At 41.3% G+C, this 13,190-nt stretch overlaps 1 long non-coding RNA gene across 9 annotated transcripts in view; it reads right to left on the bottom strand.

Annotated features, from left to right (window-relative positions):
* Positions 1–13,190, bottom strand: part of LOC148146456 (uncharacterized) — a 931,882-nt gene that overhangs the window by 310,004 nt on the left and 608,688 nt on the right. The gene's annotated exons all lie outside the window — the stretch shown is intronic.

The raw sequence follows: 13,190 nt of genomic DNA, 5'->3' as shown, positions 1-13,190 counted from the left end.
CCCATGGTGTCCCTCTCATTCAATGCCAGACTGATTCTAACACCCATCATGGCCGGCGCCAAATCGCTCGGCTACCCTTGGATATTCCGTGATCCCTGGCACTGTGGCCAGCTTTAAAAGGTCAACGGGCACTTGTTTGAGCTTTCTCTATTAGGAACTGCCCTGCAAAGTTTACCCCGAGCATGGCAGATAAGGGGCAATTACACCACAGTTTGTCGGCAGAGGCACGGAGGTCCTGGCGGATGGGCTAGTACAGAGGGGGAACAGTCTCTTCCCAGACGGGGGCCACATCACCAGACCCAACGAGTATGATCTGAGTTCACCACCCAGCTCAGTGCAGTATCTGCGGTCTGAAGAAATGTCCAGCAATACAGGACAAGCATCAATAACCTTCCCCGTTCTGTCAGGATAAGGGTCACCGTATTCTCTCTGCTCCCTCACTCTCACTGTATATCTGTTATAGCACCTTCCCCTGAACAAGGCTCATGCTCCAACATTCTCACTGCTGCATGTAGCATCTTACCCCTCTCTCTCTGCTTCTCTCACCTCCACTATACCCCCCACACTAACAACACTGCATGGATACAACACTGTGGACAGACGCCCCTCCAAAAACCTCTTCATTCCCCCCTCACACCTGCACCAGCACTAACAGCAGGACCTCCCACCCCCAACCTCTCTCCCTCCCTCCCTCCCTCCCACCCATTCCAGGAGAAACAGCCTGGAATAGGACAGAAAGGGCCAAGCCTGGTGGTGGAGAGCCCGATATCCGTTCCCTCACTGGCCATGTGGGGAGGACGCTGGTACGAGCCGGAGAAGACCGGGACGCCTCGTGTGGAGATTCTGAAACATCCACGTCCCACCGACCGAGTAAGGAGCAATGTTCAGTGAAGGGAAATTCTCACGTTAAATCCATTGGCAGTTCCGTTTCCCCCTGGCACAACTTAGAAGCCGTAACCCTGATGGCATCTCCCTTTTGTATCGAGCTGCTACAAATATTCAGACGGTGGGCAAGAGGGTGGGCTCACAACACATCGTCACCACCATCTCCCAGGAAGGGAGCACCGAGACTCCGTCCTACACCTCCCCCTGTAAACAGCTCAGATACTGAAACTAATCTGTGATAGTTACCGCTCTCCCCACTTGCCCTGACATCTTCACTAATCTGTGCTCATACACACCGAGGTCCCTCTGCTCCTGCACCCACTTTATAACATCACAGCCTGTTTTCTTTCCAAACTGCATCACCTCACACTGTCTTGCATTGATCGCCGTATGAAATAAACCTGAACTCTACACCAAGTTGGCGTTGTCCTGTTGCTGTTGCACTCCATCTTCCACACACTTCACAATTCTTCAAGTTTGCTGACATCCACAAGCATCGAAGTTGTCATAGTGTCACACACCAGTCAAAATAACTGAAAGAGAATGTGGTGCTGGAAAAGCACATCAAGTCAGAAAGTAAGGACAGCAGATGCTGGAGATCAAAGCGGAGAGTTGGTGCTGGAAAAGCACAGTAAGTCAGGCCAGAATCCGGATTTTTGACAGGGCTGATGAAGGGCCTATGCCTACAATGCTAATTCTCCTTGTCTTCGGATGCTGCCTGACCTGCTGTCTTTTCCAGCACCACAATCTCGGTTTTGATCTCCAGCATCTGCAGTCCTTACTTTCCCCTACAGAACAATTGAAATACTGACAGACTCACTGATGTGATCAAGGTGTACACTGATACTAAAGGAGCGTCAGAAATAACAACACACATCCCAAAGTGCCAGAGAAGAAAACTGACATGCTGCAAACAGAGAAATAGAAATAATATTGTACACTATACAGAGTGGGTAAAATAGTGAGAATTTGCCACAGAAAAAGAGAAATGCCGATTGACTCCCATGTTTGTCTCATGTCAGTGTATCTCTGTGTATGTATTTATTTGTATGTCTACATCTTCGTATATGTAATAGTGCATGTAACTGTGTGTATTAGTGTGTGTGCATGTAACTGTGTGTATTAGTGTGTGTGCGTGTACCTCTGTGTGGGAATGGTCTGGTGGTCCCTGTGTTGGTTAAAGTGATGGAATTCCACACTCTGCTGGCCTTTCCACTCCATTGCACAGACAGTGGCGGAGGGTGAAAACCATCTGGAAGGAGGGAGGGCAGCAGGTCACAGCATCATACAGACTGACACCAACATCAACAGTACACAGACAGACAGACAGACTCAGTCACACACACACAGACACACAGACTTTCTCTCTCTCTCTCTCTCTCTCTACACAGTCACACAGACTCTCTCTCTCTCTCTCTCTCTCTCTCTCTCTCTCTCTCTCTCTCTCTCTAGAATGTTGTGGAGAGGATTGCAATTGTACTGAGGATCATATAGACAAATGTCGTGCTCCACAGCATTTGTCTTCAGACATCTATAAGTGAACCATTGTGGAAGAAGATGAGATTATTTGATAGCATGCTCTGCACGTTCTGCTACTTGCATTTTATTTGCTCTACACTCTGACAAATGATAAGTGCGAAAGCATTTTTAATGACCCAATGGTTCCAGCAGGTCAATGTCCACTCCCTTCTCTAATATCTCATGGACAGCATTGCAAGGGATCAGACAAACTCCTCTCTGTTGCCAAGGCTATTCTTTGAAGCATGAATGTGGGTGATTCACAGTTATTGATGCATTCTCAAGCAAACGATGAGTTCTCTACTTCCCCCCTGTAGTTCAAAGATGTGCAGATTAGATAGATTGACCGCGCTAAGTGGTCCATAATGCTTAGGGATGTGCAGCTTAGATGGATTAGCCATGTGAAACGCAGGGTTAAAGGGATGGGAATGATTGTGGGCCACTCTATGGCTAGTCAGTGTGAACTATATGGAATGAATTCCAAACTGAATGGATTCTATGAAGCCTACTGCTTGCACAGTGGAGTTGGTGAACCAGCAGAGGATTATCTTACATCATTTTAAACATACGAGGAAACAAGATGTTTTTCCCCATTTCAATTAATCGCCTGTCCCCAAAACAAGAGAGAACCCATTACACAGTCTTTGAAATAGAATTTGGTAAACTTTTGATTAATACGTGAATCAAGGGTAATTGGGAGGAGTGAGGAGTATGTGGTTGAGAAACAAACCGGCCATGATCAAGCAGCAGAGCAGATTCGATGAAGCTAATTCTGTTCTTGTTTCTTATGATCCTTTGATATCTGGAAATGGCTTCGTGAGGGTGCTGTGCAGGCTGGCTTTGATAGATATTTAACCAAAATATAGTCAATGGTAATGTGGGGCATGTTTGGCACATTTTGCATGGGTTTCCTCGGGGTGCTCCGGTTTCTCCCACAGTCCAAAGATGTGCAGGTCAGGTGAATTGGACCTGTTAAACTGCCCATAGTGTTAGGTGCATTAGTCAGAGGGAAATGCGTCTGGGTGGGTTACTCTTCAGAAGGTCGGTATGGACTGGTTTGGCCAAAGGGCCTGTTTCCACACTGTAGGGAATCTAACTTACTCTAATTTAATCTAATCTGATCAAATATATTATAAAATAAGCGCCTTCTAATTAAGACTGAGTTAAGGATTTTTTTTCTCCTTGTGGATTTTCCCATTCCCAGGGAACATTGAAGACTGGGTTACTGAAGGTATTCAAGGCTGACCTGTACTGACCATTGATAGACAACAGAGTCAGTGTTTATTGGGAACAGACAGGAAAAGGATGCTCAGGCACAATCATATCAACCAAGAGCATTCTGAATGTTGCAGCAGGCCTGAGGGGGCGATTGGCCAACTGATGATCCTACCTCCTGTGTTGTTCTCTCAATCCACTCCTCAATGCTGTTACAGAGGGAGAGGAAGACCACATTCATCCAGTAAGGCAATAAGACAGCGGGAGACCATTATGCCCCTCTAAGGAGTTAGACAGAAACGAGGTGATGGTATTCAGCCCTCCAGTACATACTACATGGACGAGGCCATTCAAACTGCCTTCAGTGCTGAGCAATCACAGCAGCCTCTTGAATATAACAGGAGGTAGTGCTTCGAGATTAGTATTGGTTTGCAGGTTGTAGAACTGATATATATTAAGCTCTGAGGTACTCCACTAGTTACAGTTATTTGGATGACCCGATGGATTGAAGCTATATGAGCTAATTTATCAAGATAGTCATTCAACGCTTTGTCAACTGGACGCAGGGAGTCAGCAATGGGATACAGACAGGGATGGTTTAATGCGAAAATCTTCAGCAGAAACTGTTTAATGTGGATTATGAGAGTGAGTGTTTTGGAAGAAGGATATAAAATCAGTAACTGTTTAAATGGTGAGAAATTTCAGAACTCAGTGACACACACGGATTTGTGAGTACTGTTGCATGAATCATGTAAAGTTAGTCACCATGTTTAGCAAATGTTTAGGAAAGTAAATAGAATGATGCTGCTAAGGGTATCGGGTTTAATCGTAGGAATGTTTTACTGCATTAGTACAGGGCATCGCTGAGATCACGCCTGACGCAAAGTAAATTGTTTTGAATCCTAAACTGACAAAACGAAAGATTCAAACTGAGGAAGGGCACCATTCAGACCCAAAATTTTAACTTTGATTTCTCTTCACAGAAGTTGCCATATCCGCTGAGATTTTTCAGTAAATTCTGTTTTTGTTCCTGATTTACAACAGGAAGTTGTGTGTCGAATTTTATATTGATTTTCAGGTTGAAAAACTGAAACCAGTGGAATGCTCCACGGATCGGTTTATATCTGTTATCCAACGTGCTTTTGGTTTCTTGAAAAGAAAGATTCATTACATTTAGAAACTTCCAAAGATACTTCACTTTATTGTTTCTGAGTTGAAGCTTTTGTATTATGAAAGATATGTATTTTAGGTCTCAGTGTAAGGGTTCTTGCTATTGTACTAAACAACATCTTGAAAACCGTGCATCCGGTGAATACCTGATGGACATTTCCTCTTGTTTGGGAGACTAAAACTAGGGAATTCATTTTAAGAATAAGTATTCACTTTGACACAGATATTGGAAAGTCATTAACCTTTTTTTATAAAAGGTAAAAGAATCATAGTCACAGAATCGAACATCATGGAACCACACGTTTCGTTCAACTAATACTACCAGCCTGAGTTTGGCCCATATCCCTCCAAACCTTTACTTTTATTGTACCTACCCAAACATCTTTTAAATGTTGTAACTGTACCTGCACCCACCACTTCCTTTGAAAGTGCATTACACACACTAATATCTCTATGTAAGAACAAATTGCCCCGCATGTACTTTTGAAATCTTTCTCTTCTCACTTTAAAATATTCTCGCTGGTTTTGAATTCCTCCGTCCGAAGGAACAGAAACATGTCATTCACCTTATCAATATCCCTCATGATTTTATAATGTAACCCTTGGATTTTCTGCCCTCCAAGGAAATTAGATTCAATCCAATCTCTCCTTATACCCCAATCCCTCCATTCTTAGTAACATTCCGGTAAATATATTTTAACTCTAACAAGTTTAACAATGCCTTTCCCCTGACTGAGTGATCAGAGCTGGACCCCGTACACCAAAAGAGAACGTATCAATGTCTTATAAAACCTCAATATGAAATACCAACACCTATAGTGAAATGTCTGAGTGACGAAGGCAAACATGCTAAATGCCTTCTAAAATACTTTTTCCACGTGTGATACAAAGTTCAAAGAATTATGTACCAAAATCGCTCAATCTCTATGGCTGAAGTACTATCTTGGACCGTATAATTATTTGTTTTACGTCATGTACTTGTTTATTTTACCAAAATGAAGCACCTCACATTTAGTTTATCTAATCTCCATCTGTCACTCCTCAATCCATTGACCTAATTGCACAATATCTCTTTGCAATCGCAGACAATTGTCTCACTGCCCAATCTAACAGCAATTTTAGTGTCACCTGTAAATGTACCAACCATGCTTTCGATCTTATCATCCTAACCTTTTACATCAATGACAAACAAATATCCATCCAGTACTGATCCCGGTGGAACACTGCTTGTTATAAGCTTCCAGGCGAAAGTAAAATCCTCTATTCTGTCTCCTTCTGTAAAACCGAATTAACATCCAGTTGTCAAGCTTACCCGCAATCCCATCTAATGTTCATTTAAACAACATCTACCATTCTGCTACAATCAATTTACTTCATTTAAAACAAATTAAAATCATGTTCATAAGACATGATTCGTCTCATGCAAAATCTTTCTGACCAACACAAATCAGCCCTTCTCTCTCCATGCATGTAAATCTTATCTTTCAGAATCTCTTCCAACAACTGACTCATCACCAATGTCAGGCACACAGTCTATCGTTTCCATGTTTTTCCTTCTGGCCTTTCTAAAGGCGCAGCATTAGCCATCCTCCAGTCCTCCAGTACTTCACGTGTGTATAAATGATTCAACTATATCTGCTGGGTTCCCATAGTTTAAAAGAACAAAGAGCAAAGAAAAGTAACGAAGAATATTTCAGCACAGGAACAGGCCCTTCATCCCTCCAAGCCTGTGCCGAAGCAGTTCTTCTACCAAAGCATATTTTCTAAGGATCCGTATTCCTTTGCTCCCTGCCCGTTCATATATTTGTCTAGATAGATCTTAAATGATGTTATTGTGTCCACCACTAACACCACTACTGGCAACGCGTTCCAGGCACCCCTACCCTCTGCATAATGAATTTACCACATATACCTCCCATCAACATATCCAATCTCACTTTGAACTCGTGGCCACTAGAAATTCAGTACGCCACTCTGGGAAAAAAAAAACTTCTTGCTATCCACCCTATCTATACTTCTCATGTTTTTGTAGAACTCATTCAGATTCCCCCTCCCCAGCCTCTGTCTTTCTAATGAAAATAATCCTAATCTACTCAATTTCTCTTCATAGCTTGCACCCTCCATATCAGGTAATATCCTAGTGAACCTCTTCTGTACTCTCTCCAACTCATCCACATCGTATTGGTAATGTGGGCGACCAGAAATGTACCAGATATAATACTGAACCATAGTCTTATTGAACTGTAACATGACCTGCCAAATCCTGTACTCAATACCTAGTTCGACGAAGGAAATCATTTCATATGTTTTCTTGGCAAATCTATTAACCTGCATTGCCACTTTCAGGGATCAAAGGACTTGCACACCCAGAGATCTGTCTGTACATTAATTTTCCTCTGGACATTTCATCTTACTGTATAATTCGCTCTTGAATTGGATCTTCCAAAAAGCATGACCTCGCATTTGACAGGATTGAACTCCATTTGCAACTTCTCAGCCCAACTCTCGAACCTCCATATCTTTCCTTCCACAACGCCCTGGCGTACACATTATCCGGTCCCGGAAATTGATCAATCCTTATGGTTTCTCAGACCTTGCACGTACAACAACACCCAAATCTCTCTGCGCTGGTCTTTTGTTTTCACAATCTTTTTCCATATAAATAATCATTAGCTTTTTTTATTATTCCTTCTGAAGTGCTTGACCACACACTTTATTAAAATGAACTCTATCTTCCAATTACACAGTGCAGATTTCTTACATCCTTATCACACCATGCACTCCAACCTATCTTTACCATCATCAAATATGCATTGATTGCATTCTACACCATCCACCCCCCCCAACAAAAACAACTTTATTACAGAGAGTAAGCAACTGGGAGTCCAAGGGCTGACATTTGTGGCACTCCACTTATTATGTCTCTCTGAACTCACACAGACATGTTCATCAAAACTCACTCCTTTGTGTTCAATCTCTGAACAATAACCCACAAGTTCCTACCTTGTGCAATATACGCTTTAGATGGTACTTTACAAAATGCTTACCAAATCTAATTACATTATCTAAGGGTTCACTTTTATTATCACTGCTTCTCCTTTTCAGATACCTCTATTGAGTCTCTTTGATTCCATTAAATTATTGTAAATCACACTATAATGGACACGAGCAGCTTCCTAACAATAGACATAAGGCGACCTGGCCTTTACTTTCCTGTTTTCTGCATTCCTCCCTCCTTGAAGACCGGCATCACAGTAAGACCTTTGAATCCACTGAAATCCCCTTGGACTGTAGTGATATTTCAACAAATGCCAGGAATATGTCTGGAGCACATTGTTTCGAAATCCAGGAAACAGACCACTAGGTTTTGGTGGATAGTTTATCCGTAATCATTTCCTTTATCAAAGGTGTTGTCCTGAAGATAAGGCCTGCGATCCTTTGGAATATTCTCTGTCGAAAAAGTGTCAAAACTAATATAAAATAGTTGTTTGAGTTATTTGAGAGTTTCCGTTTTTACTGTGTGGAATTTCCCGATGTCATCTTCCAATTGTTCCAAAAAAGGTTTTAGCTATTTTTTTAATTATTATTTTTATTTCCACATGCAACCTCGTGCTGTTTTTGTTTATACTTTGTAAGAATTGACCTTCCTAAATCAATTGTCTCCAACGTTATTCGCTTTACGTCTTTCAGCTTGTGGGGTCTAAAAATATAGTCCAAAACCTGTGGTCTACAAGCAGTTTTCATCATTTGTGCGCCTTTGTTTTCATTGGGTACACACCCTGACTATATTTGCTAATCATGCAAAGTTCATCATCTCATCAATTCCTTTTTGATGTTTTTTAAATTTGTTCACGGAATTAGGGAATCATTGGCTAGGTCAGCATTAGTTGCCGATCCCTAATTGCACAGAGGGCAGTTATGAGTCAACCACATTGCTATGGGACTGGAGTCACATGTAGGTCAGATCAGGTAAGGATGGCAGATTCCTTCCCTAAAGGACTTCAGTGATCCAGAGAGTTTTGGCCAACAATTGACAATGGATTAATGGTCATCATGAGATTCTTAATTCGAGATTGTTTTTACTGAAATAAACTTTCGACATCTGCCGTGGCAGGATTTGAACTCGGGTCCCAGATCGTTATCGGGGTCTATGATTAACAATCTAGAGATAACACTACAAGGCCATCGTCTCCCCATCATGTTTGATCATTGTGAAATGTTAATTTAAATATCTGTCGACGTTATCAACTGAAATTCCTTTCAGTCTATTTTCCAGCTCATTGTTAGCAACAAGTACTTAAGCTGTTGATTATAACATAAGAACTAGAAGCAGGAGTAGGCCGTCCAGCCCTTCGTTCCTGCTCCATTATTCAATAAGATTATGGTTCCACTTACTTAACCTCTCACTGCATCCGTTATTTTCTTCCATTTTTAGAAAAAAAATATACCTTACTTTAAAACAGTTTCCTGAAAAGCGTCAATTACTTCACTGGGCAAAGAATTCCACAAATTAACAACCCTCTAGATGAAGACATTCTTTCTCAGTTCAGGCCTAAATCTGCTTCCTCTAGTCTTGCAGCTGTGCCCTCTTATCCTAGCTTCACATGTCTGTGAAAACATACAGTCTATTTCTATCTGATCCATTCCCTTCATTATTTTATATGTTTCTATAAGATTCCCCCCTTATTGTTCTGAATTCGAACTAATATAATCCCAATCTACTCAGTCTCTCCTCATAAATCAACCCTCGTCAACGCCGGAAACAACCTCCTCTGCACCTCCTCCAGTGCCTGTACATCCTTTCTCAAGTACGGAGGCAAAATCTGCACACAGTACTGCAGATGTGATCTCACCAGCACCTTATACAGCTGCAACATTACCTCTCTGCTTTTAAACTCAACCTGTTTAGCAATGAAGGAGAAAATTACATTTGCCTTCCTAACCACTTCTTGTACGTGTAGACCAAAAGTCTGTAATTCATGCCTGATTCTTCTCAAACCTCCAAGGGGTTTTCCCATGTGGATTCAAGGATGATCAGCTAACGATGACTAACATGGAGTTTCAATGGATTGACAGAGAATAATTGTGAAAGTAATGTGTCAAAGTTGCTGATATCCCTGTCTCACAGGGAGCATCACGTGTGATGCATTGGGAAGTGAATGAAAGTACAAGCAATGACACAGTACCATCAACTGTTCAGGGGCTCAAATCATGGTCAAGGAGGGAAACAGAGAGAAAAACATTCATTTTCAGCACAATTCTGGAAGGGAAAACAAATTTGAGGGATCTATGAGAAATGACTTGAGGAATGGTACTAATTGGAGATATGATGCCAGAGAGAGACACTGATAAGAATGAGAACTTTAAAATGAGATATTACCAGACCAGAAGTCACTGTAGGTCAACGATTATGGGGGTGATAAGTGAATTAGACTTCATGTGAGTTGATGGACAAGCAGCAGAGTTGAGGATAAACTGAGGTTCATGGAGAGTATGAAGTGAGACGCCAATGAGACGATTATTAGAATGGTTGAGACTGGAGCAGACCGAGACATGGATGAAGTTTTCAGAAGCAAAGTGTCTAAGGCAGGGATGCATATCGAGGCTGCAATAGAGCTGGGAAATGGGGAAAGTTTTGGTGACAGATAGGAAAATTAGGAAAAAACTCAATTCACTTTAAAATAGAATGCTGAGATTGTACACAAACTTGTTCAGGCTCAGGTAAAAGCTGGGAGAGGAATAGAGTCAGTACATATGGGAGATCACAGCAGAGTTTGATGATACGGGCTCCTGTGTTATAACAGAACAGTCAGTATTGATTAATGCAGGAATGTACTATGGAGCAGAAGGCAGAAATAGAAATGAATTTATAAAAAATAGAGCATGTCACTAATTCTATCATTGATATGGTACTTAGGATAAGTACTTCACAAATTAAACACTGTTACAGCCTCCAAAAGATTGATAATCAAAACAAAAGCATGACCTGTGTAAGATACAGAGCACATTGTCTGTTTGCAGAGATGGGGGTGGGGGTGAGTGGTATTGAACATTTCAGTAAGGCTGCTGGACTACAGTTATGCAGGAATTCGTGAGTTTACCTCTTGAATCCTATTTGTAGATTTTGTCAGTCGTTTTTGTAAGTATCCAAATACCTTGTATGCTGCCAGAGGAAGTTTACTCAATTGAAACTTTAGATATTCAGGCTATCTTTTGTGAAAAGGTGATAAGCTGGCCTTGTTTACAAGAGTGTGCTCAGGAGAGAGGAATGAATTTATAAAGTACTGTATAATATTCACAATGTGCATATGAAAATGAGGATGTAAATTATTGGTGGCTCCACCTACAGTTTTAACATTGCTATTTATCTTTTGATATCATAGATGAGTTGTGTACAATTTTTTAAGGAGAAAGTGAGGTCTGCAGATGCTGGAAATGAGAGATGGAAATGTGTTGCTGGAAAAGCGCAGCAGGTCAGGCAGCATCTAGGGAACAGTAGAATCGACGTTTCGGGCATTAGCACTTCTTCAGGAATCTGCCTCTGACAATTTTTTAAACACTATGTCAAAGAATGTACAAACGGAGGCAACCGAACTGGGAGCATATCATTCAGCTCCTTGTGCTTACCCTGATTGAATAAGGTCACGCTGAGCTGATTATAGCATTGAACCTGCATTCCCAACTAATCTGCAAATCTGTTCAACCCTTTCCTGACCTAGAACCTATCTACTTCTGCCTTAAAAGGTGTTTAGGGTCTCTGCTTCCACTAAATTTTCAGCTCGAGAAATCCAAAATAAAACCACCTGCAGAAAGGAAAGTTAATTGCTGTTTGGAATGGGTGATCCCTCATGTTTAACAAATGAACTATAACTTTGCATGTTATACGTAAGTTGAAGCATTCTATCCACAGCTAATCTGTCAGGATCCAATAGAATGTTTATCAGAACTTAGGCTGACATAGTCTATTCAACAAATCAAGTCTGCTCCACAATTCATTACCATCATGGCTGATTGATGATCCTCAAATCCGCCTTCTTGCCTTATCCCCATAGCTCTTGATTCCCTCACTGCTTAGAAATCTGTCCACCACCTGCTTTGATTAGACTTAGCGACAGGGTTTCAAAAGGCCTATCATTCAGTAACCCTCTGAGAGAGAAGGCACTCCTCACGTCCCTCATAAAGGTATGCTCTCTTTGACTGAGGCTGTACCCTCTGGTCCTGGACTCTCCCACAAATTGAGACAACCTTGTTGGCAATGAGCCTGTCAAGCCTACTAACAGTCTGGTTTTGTTTTCATTGAGATCTCTCATTCTTCCAAACTCCAATGAGTTTTTCACTAAGCTACTTAAGCTCACTCCATAAGAAAATACCTCAATTCTCAGGATTAATTCTGTGGAGCTTCTCCCATCTGCTACCAATATGTCTGTTATCTCCTCTACATATTTCCTTAGAAAAGTAGAGCTGAACCGGTCACATTTTTGCACGTTCGGTCTGCATAGAAACGTGTACATGTTTAGAATGATATTTATGCACCACCACATTTGAAATAATTGCTAATAGTGCATTCGAATTTCCTATAATTGCTGAATTGCATGCCAACTTTTTAACTGTCAAGCCGAGGGCCTGAAATTCCTGAGTCTTTTCTCTTGTAAATTAGATTCACTCTTCTATTTTACCTGACAAGTTAATCAGTACAAGCTTTCCAACTCAGATGCCAACTTTTTGTGCACTCACCTTATTTTTTTCTATCTCATGATAAACTCCTTGCATCATCCTCACCACTTGCCTTCCCCACTTCTGTTTGTGTTACTCACAAATATGGAGGTAGTACTTTCATTTCTATCACCCAACTCATTGTGCGGTTAGTAATTCCGGCCCCAGCACTGATCCCTCTGGCACTGCACTGGTTAAAGCTCATTACCCCAAAAATAGTTCCGAGATGCTTCTCTTTCAGCGGATCTGCTCTGCAGACATGTTATACTCAATTATACTATCAAGTGAGAGCAGGAATTAAACCTATGCTATTAGTATCGTTCTGTTTAATAGACTATCTGTCTCGGCAACTGAACTTGCCAACACCCAGTGCCTGATACAACTGAAACATTAACATCTACATTTATATTCAATGTTGCTCACAATAACTGATACAATTCTGTGACGTTGCCTCGTTACTTATTGTACCTGCATAAAACGTTTTGCAAATAAAGCAGAAGTGCACGCAGCAGATTGCATTGCTTTATATAACTCTGTCATCGCTCATCTTATTTTCCTTCTTCTATTGGACGATTTCGCAATTCCTCATCTCAGACATTTGCTTCATCTTGTTCATCTGACGTCCTCATTACGTTTGTCAAACCATACAAATGTAATGGAGATGGATTATTTGCATAAATTTAAGGGGT

This window comes from Chiloscyllium plagiosum, unplaced genomic scaffold (genome assembly GCF_037043375.1).
Source record: "Chiloscyllium plagiosum isolate Xiang-an unplaced genomic scaffold, Cpla_swu_hap1 HiC_scaffold_21, whole genome shotgun sequence".
Lineage (NCBI taxonomy): Eukaryota > Metazoa > Chordata > Chondrichthyes > Orectolobiformes > Hemiscylliidae > Chiloscyllium > Chiloscyllium plagiosum.
Note: the sequence above shows the minus strand (reverse complement) of the source record. Positions and strands in the feature narration are given on the sequence as shown.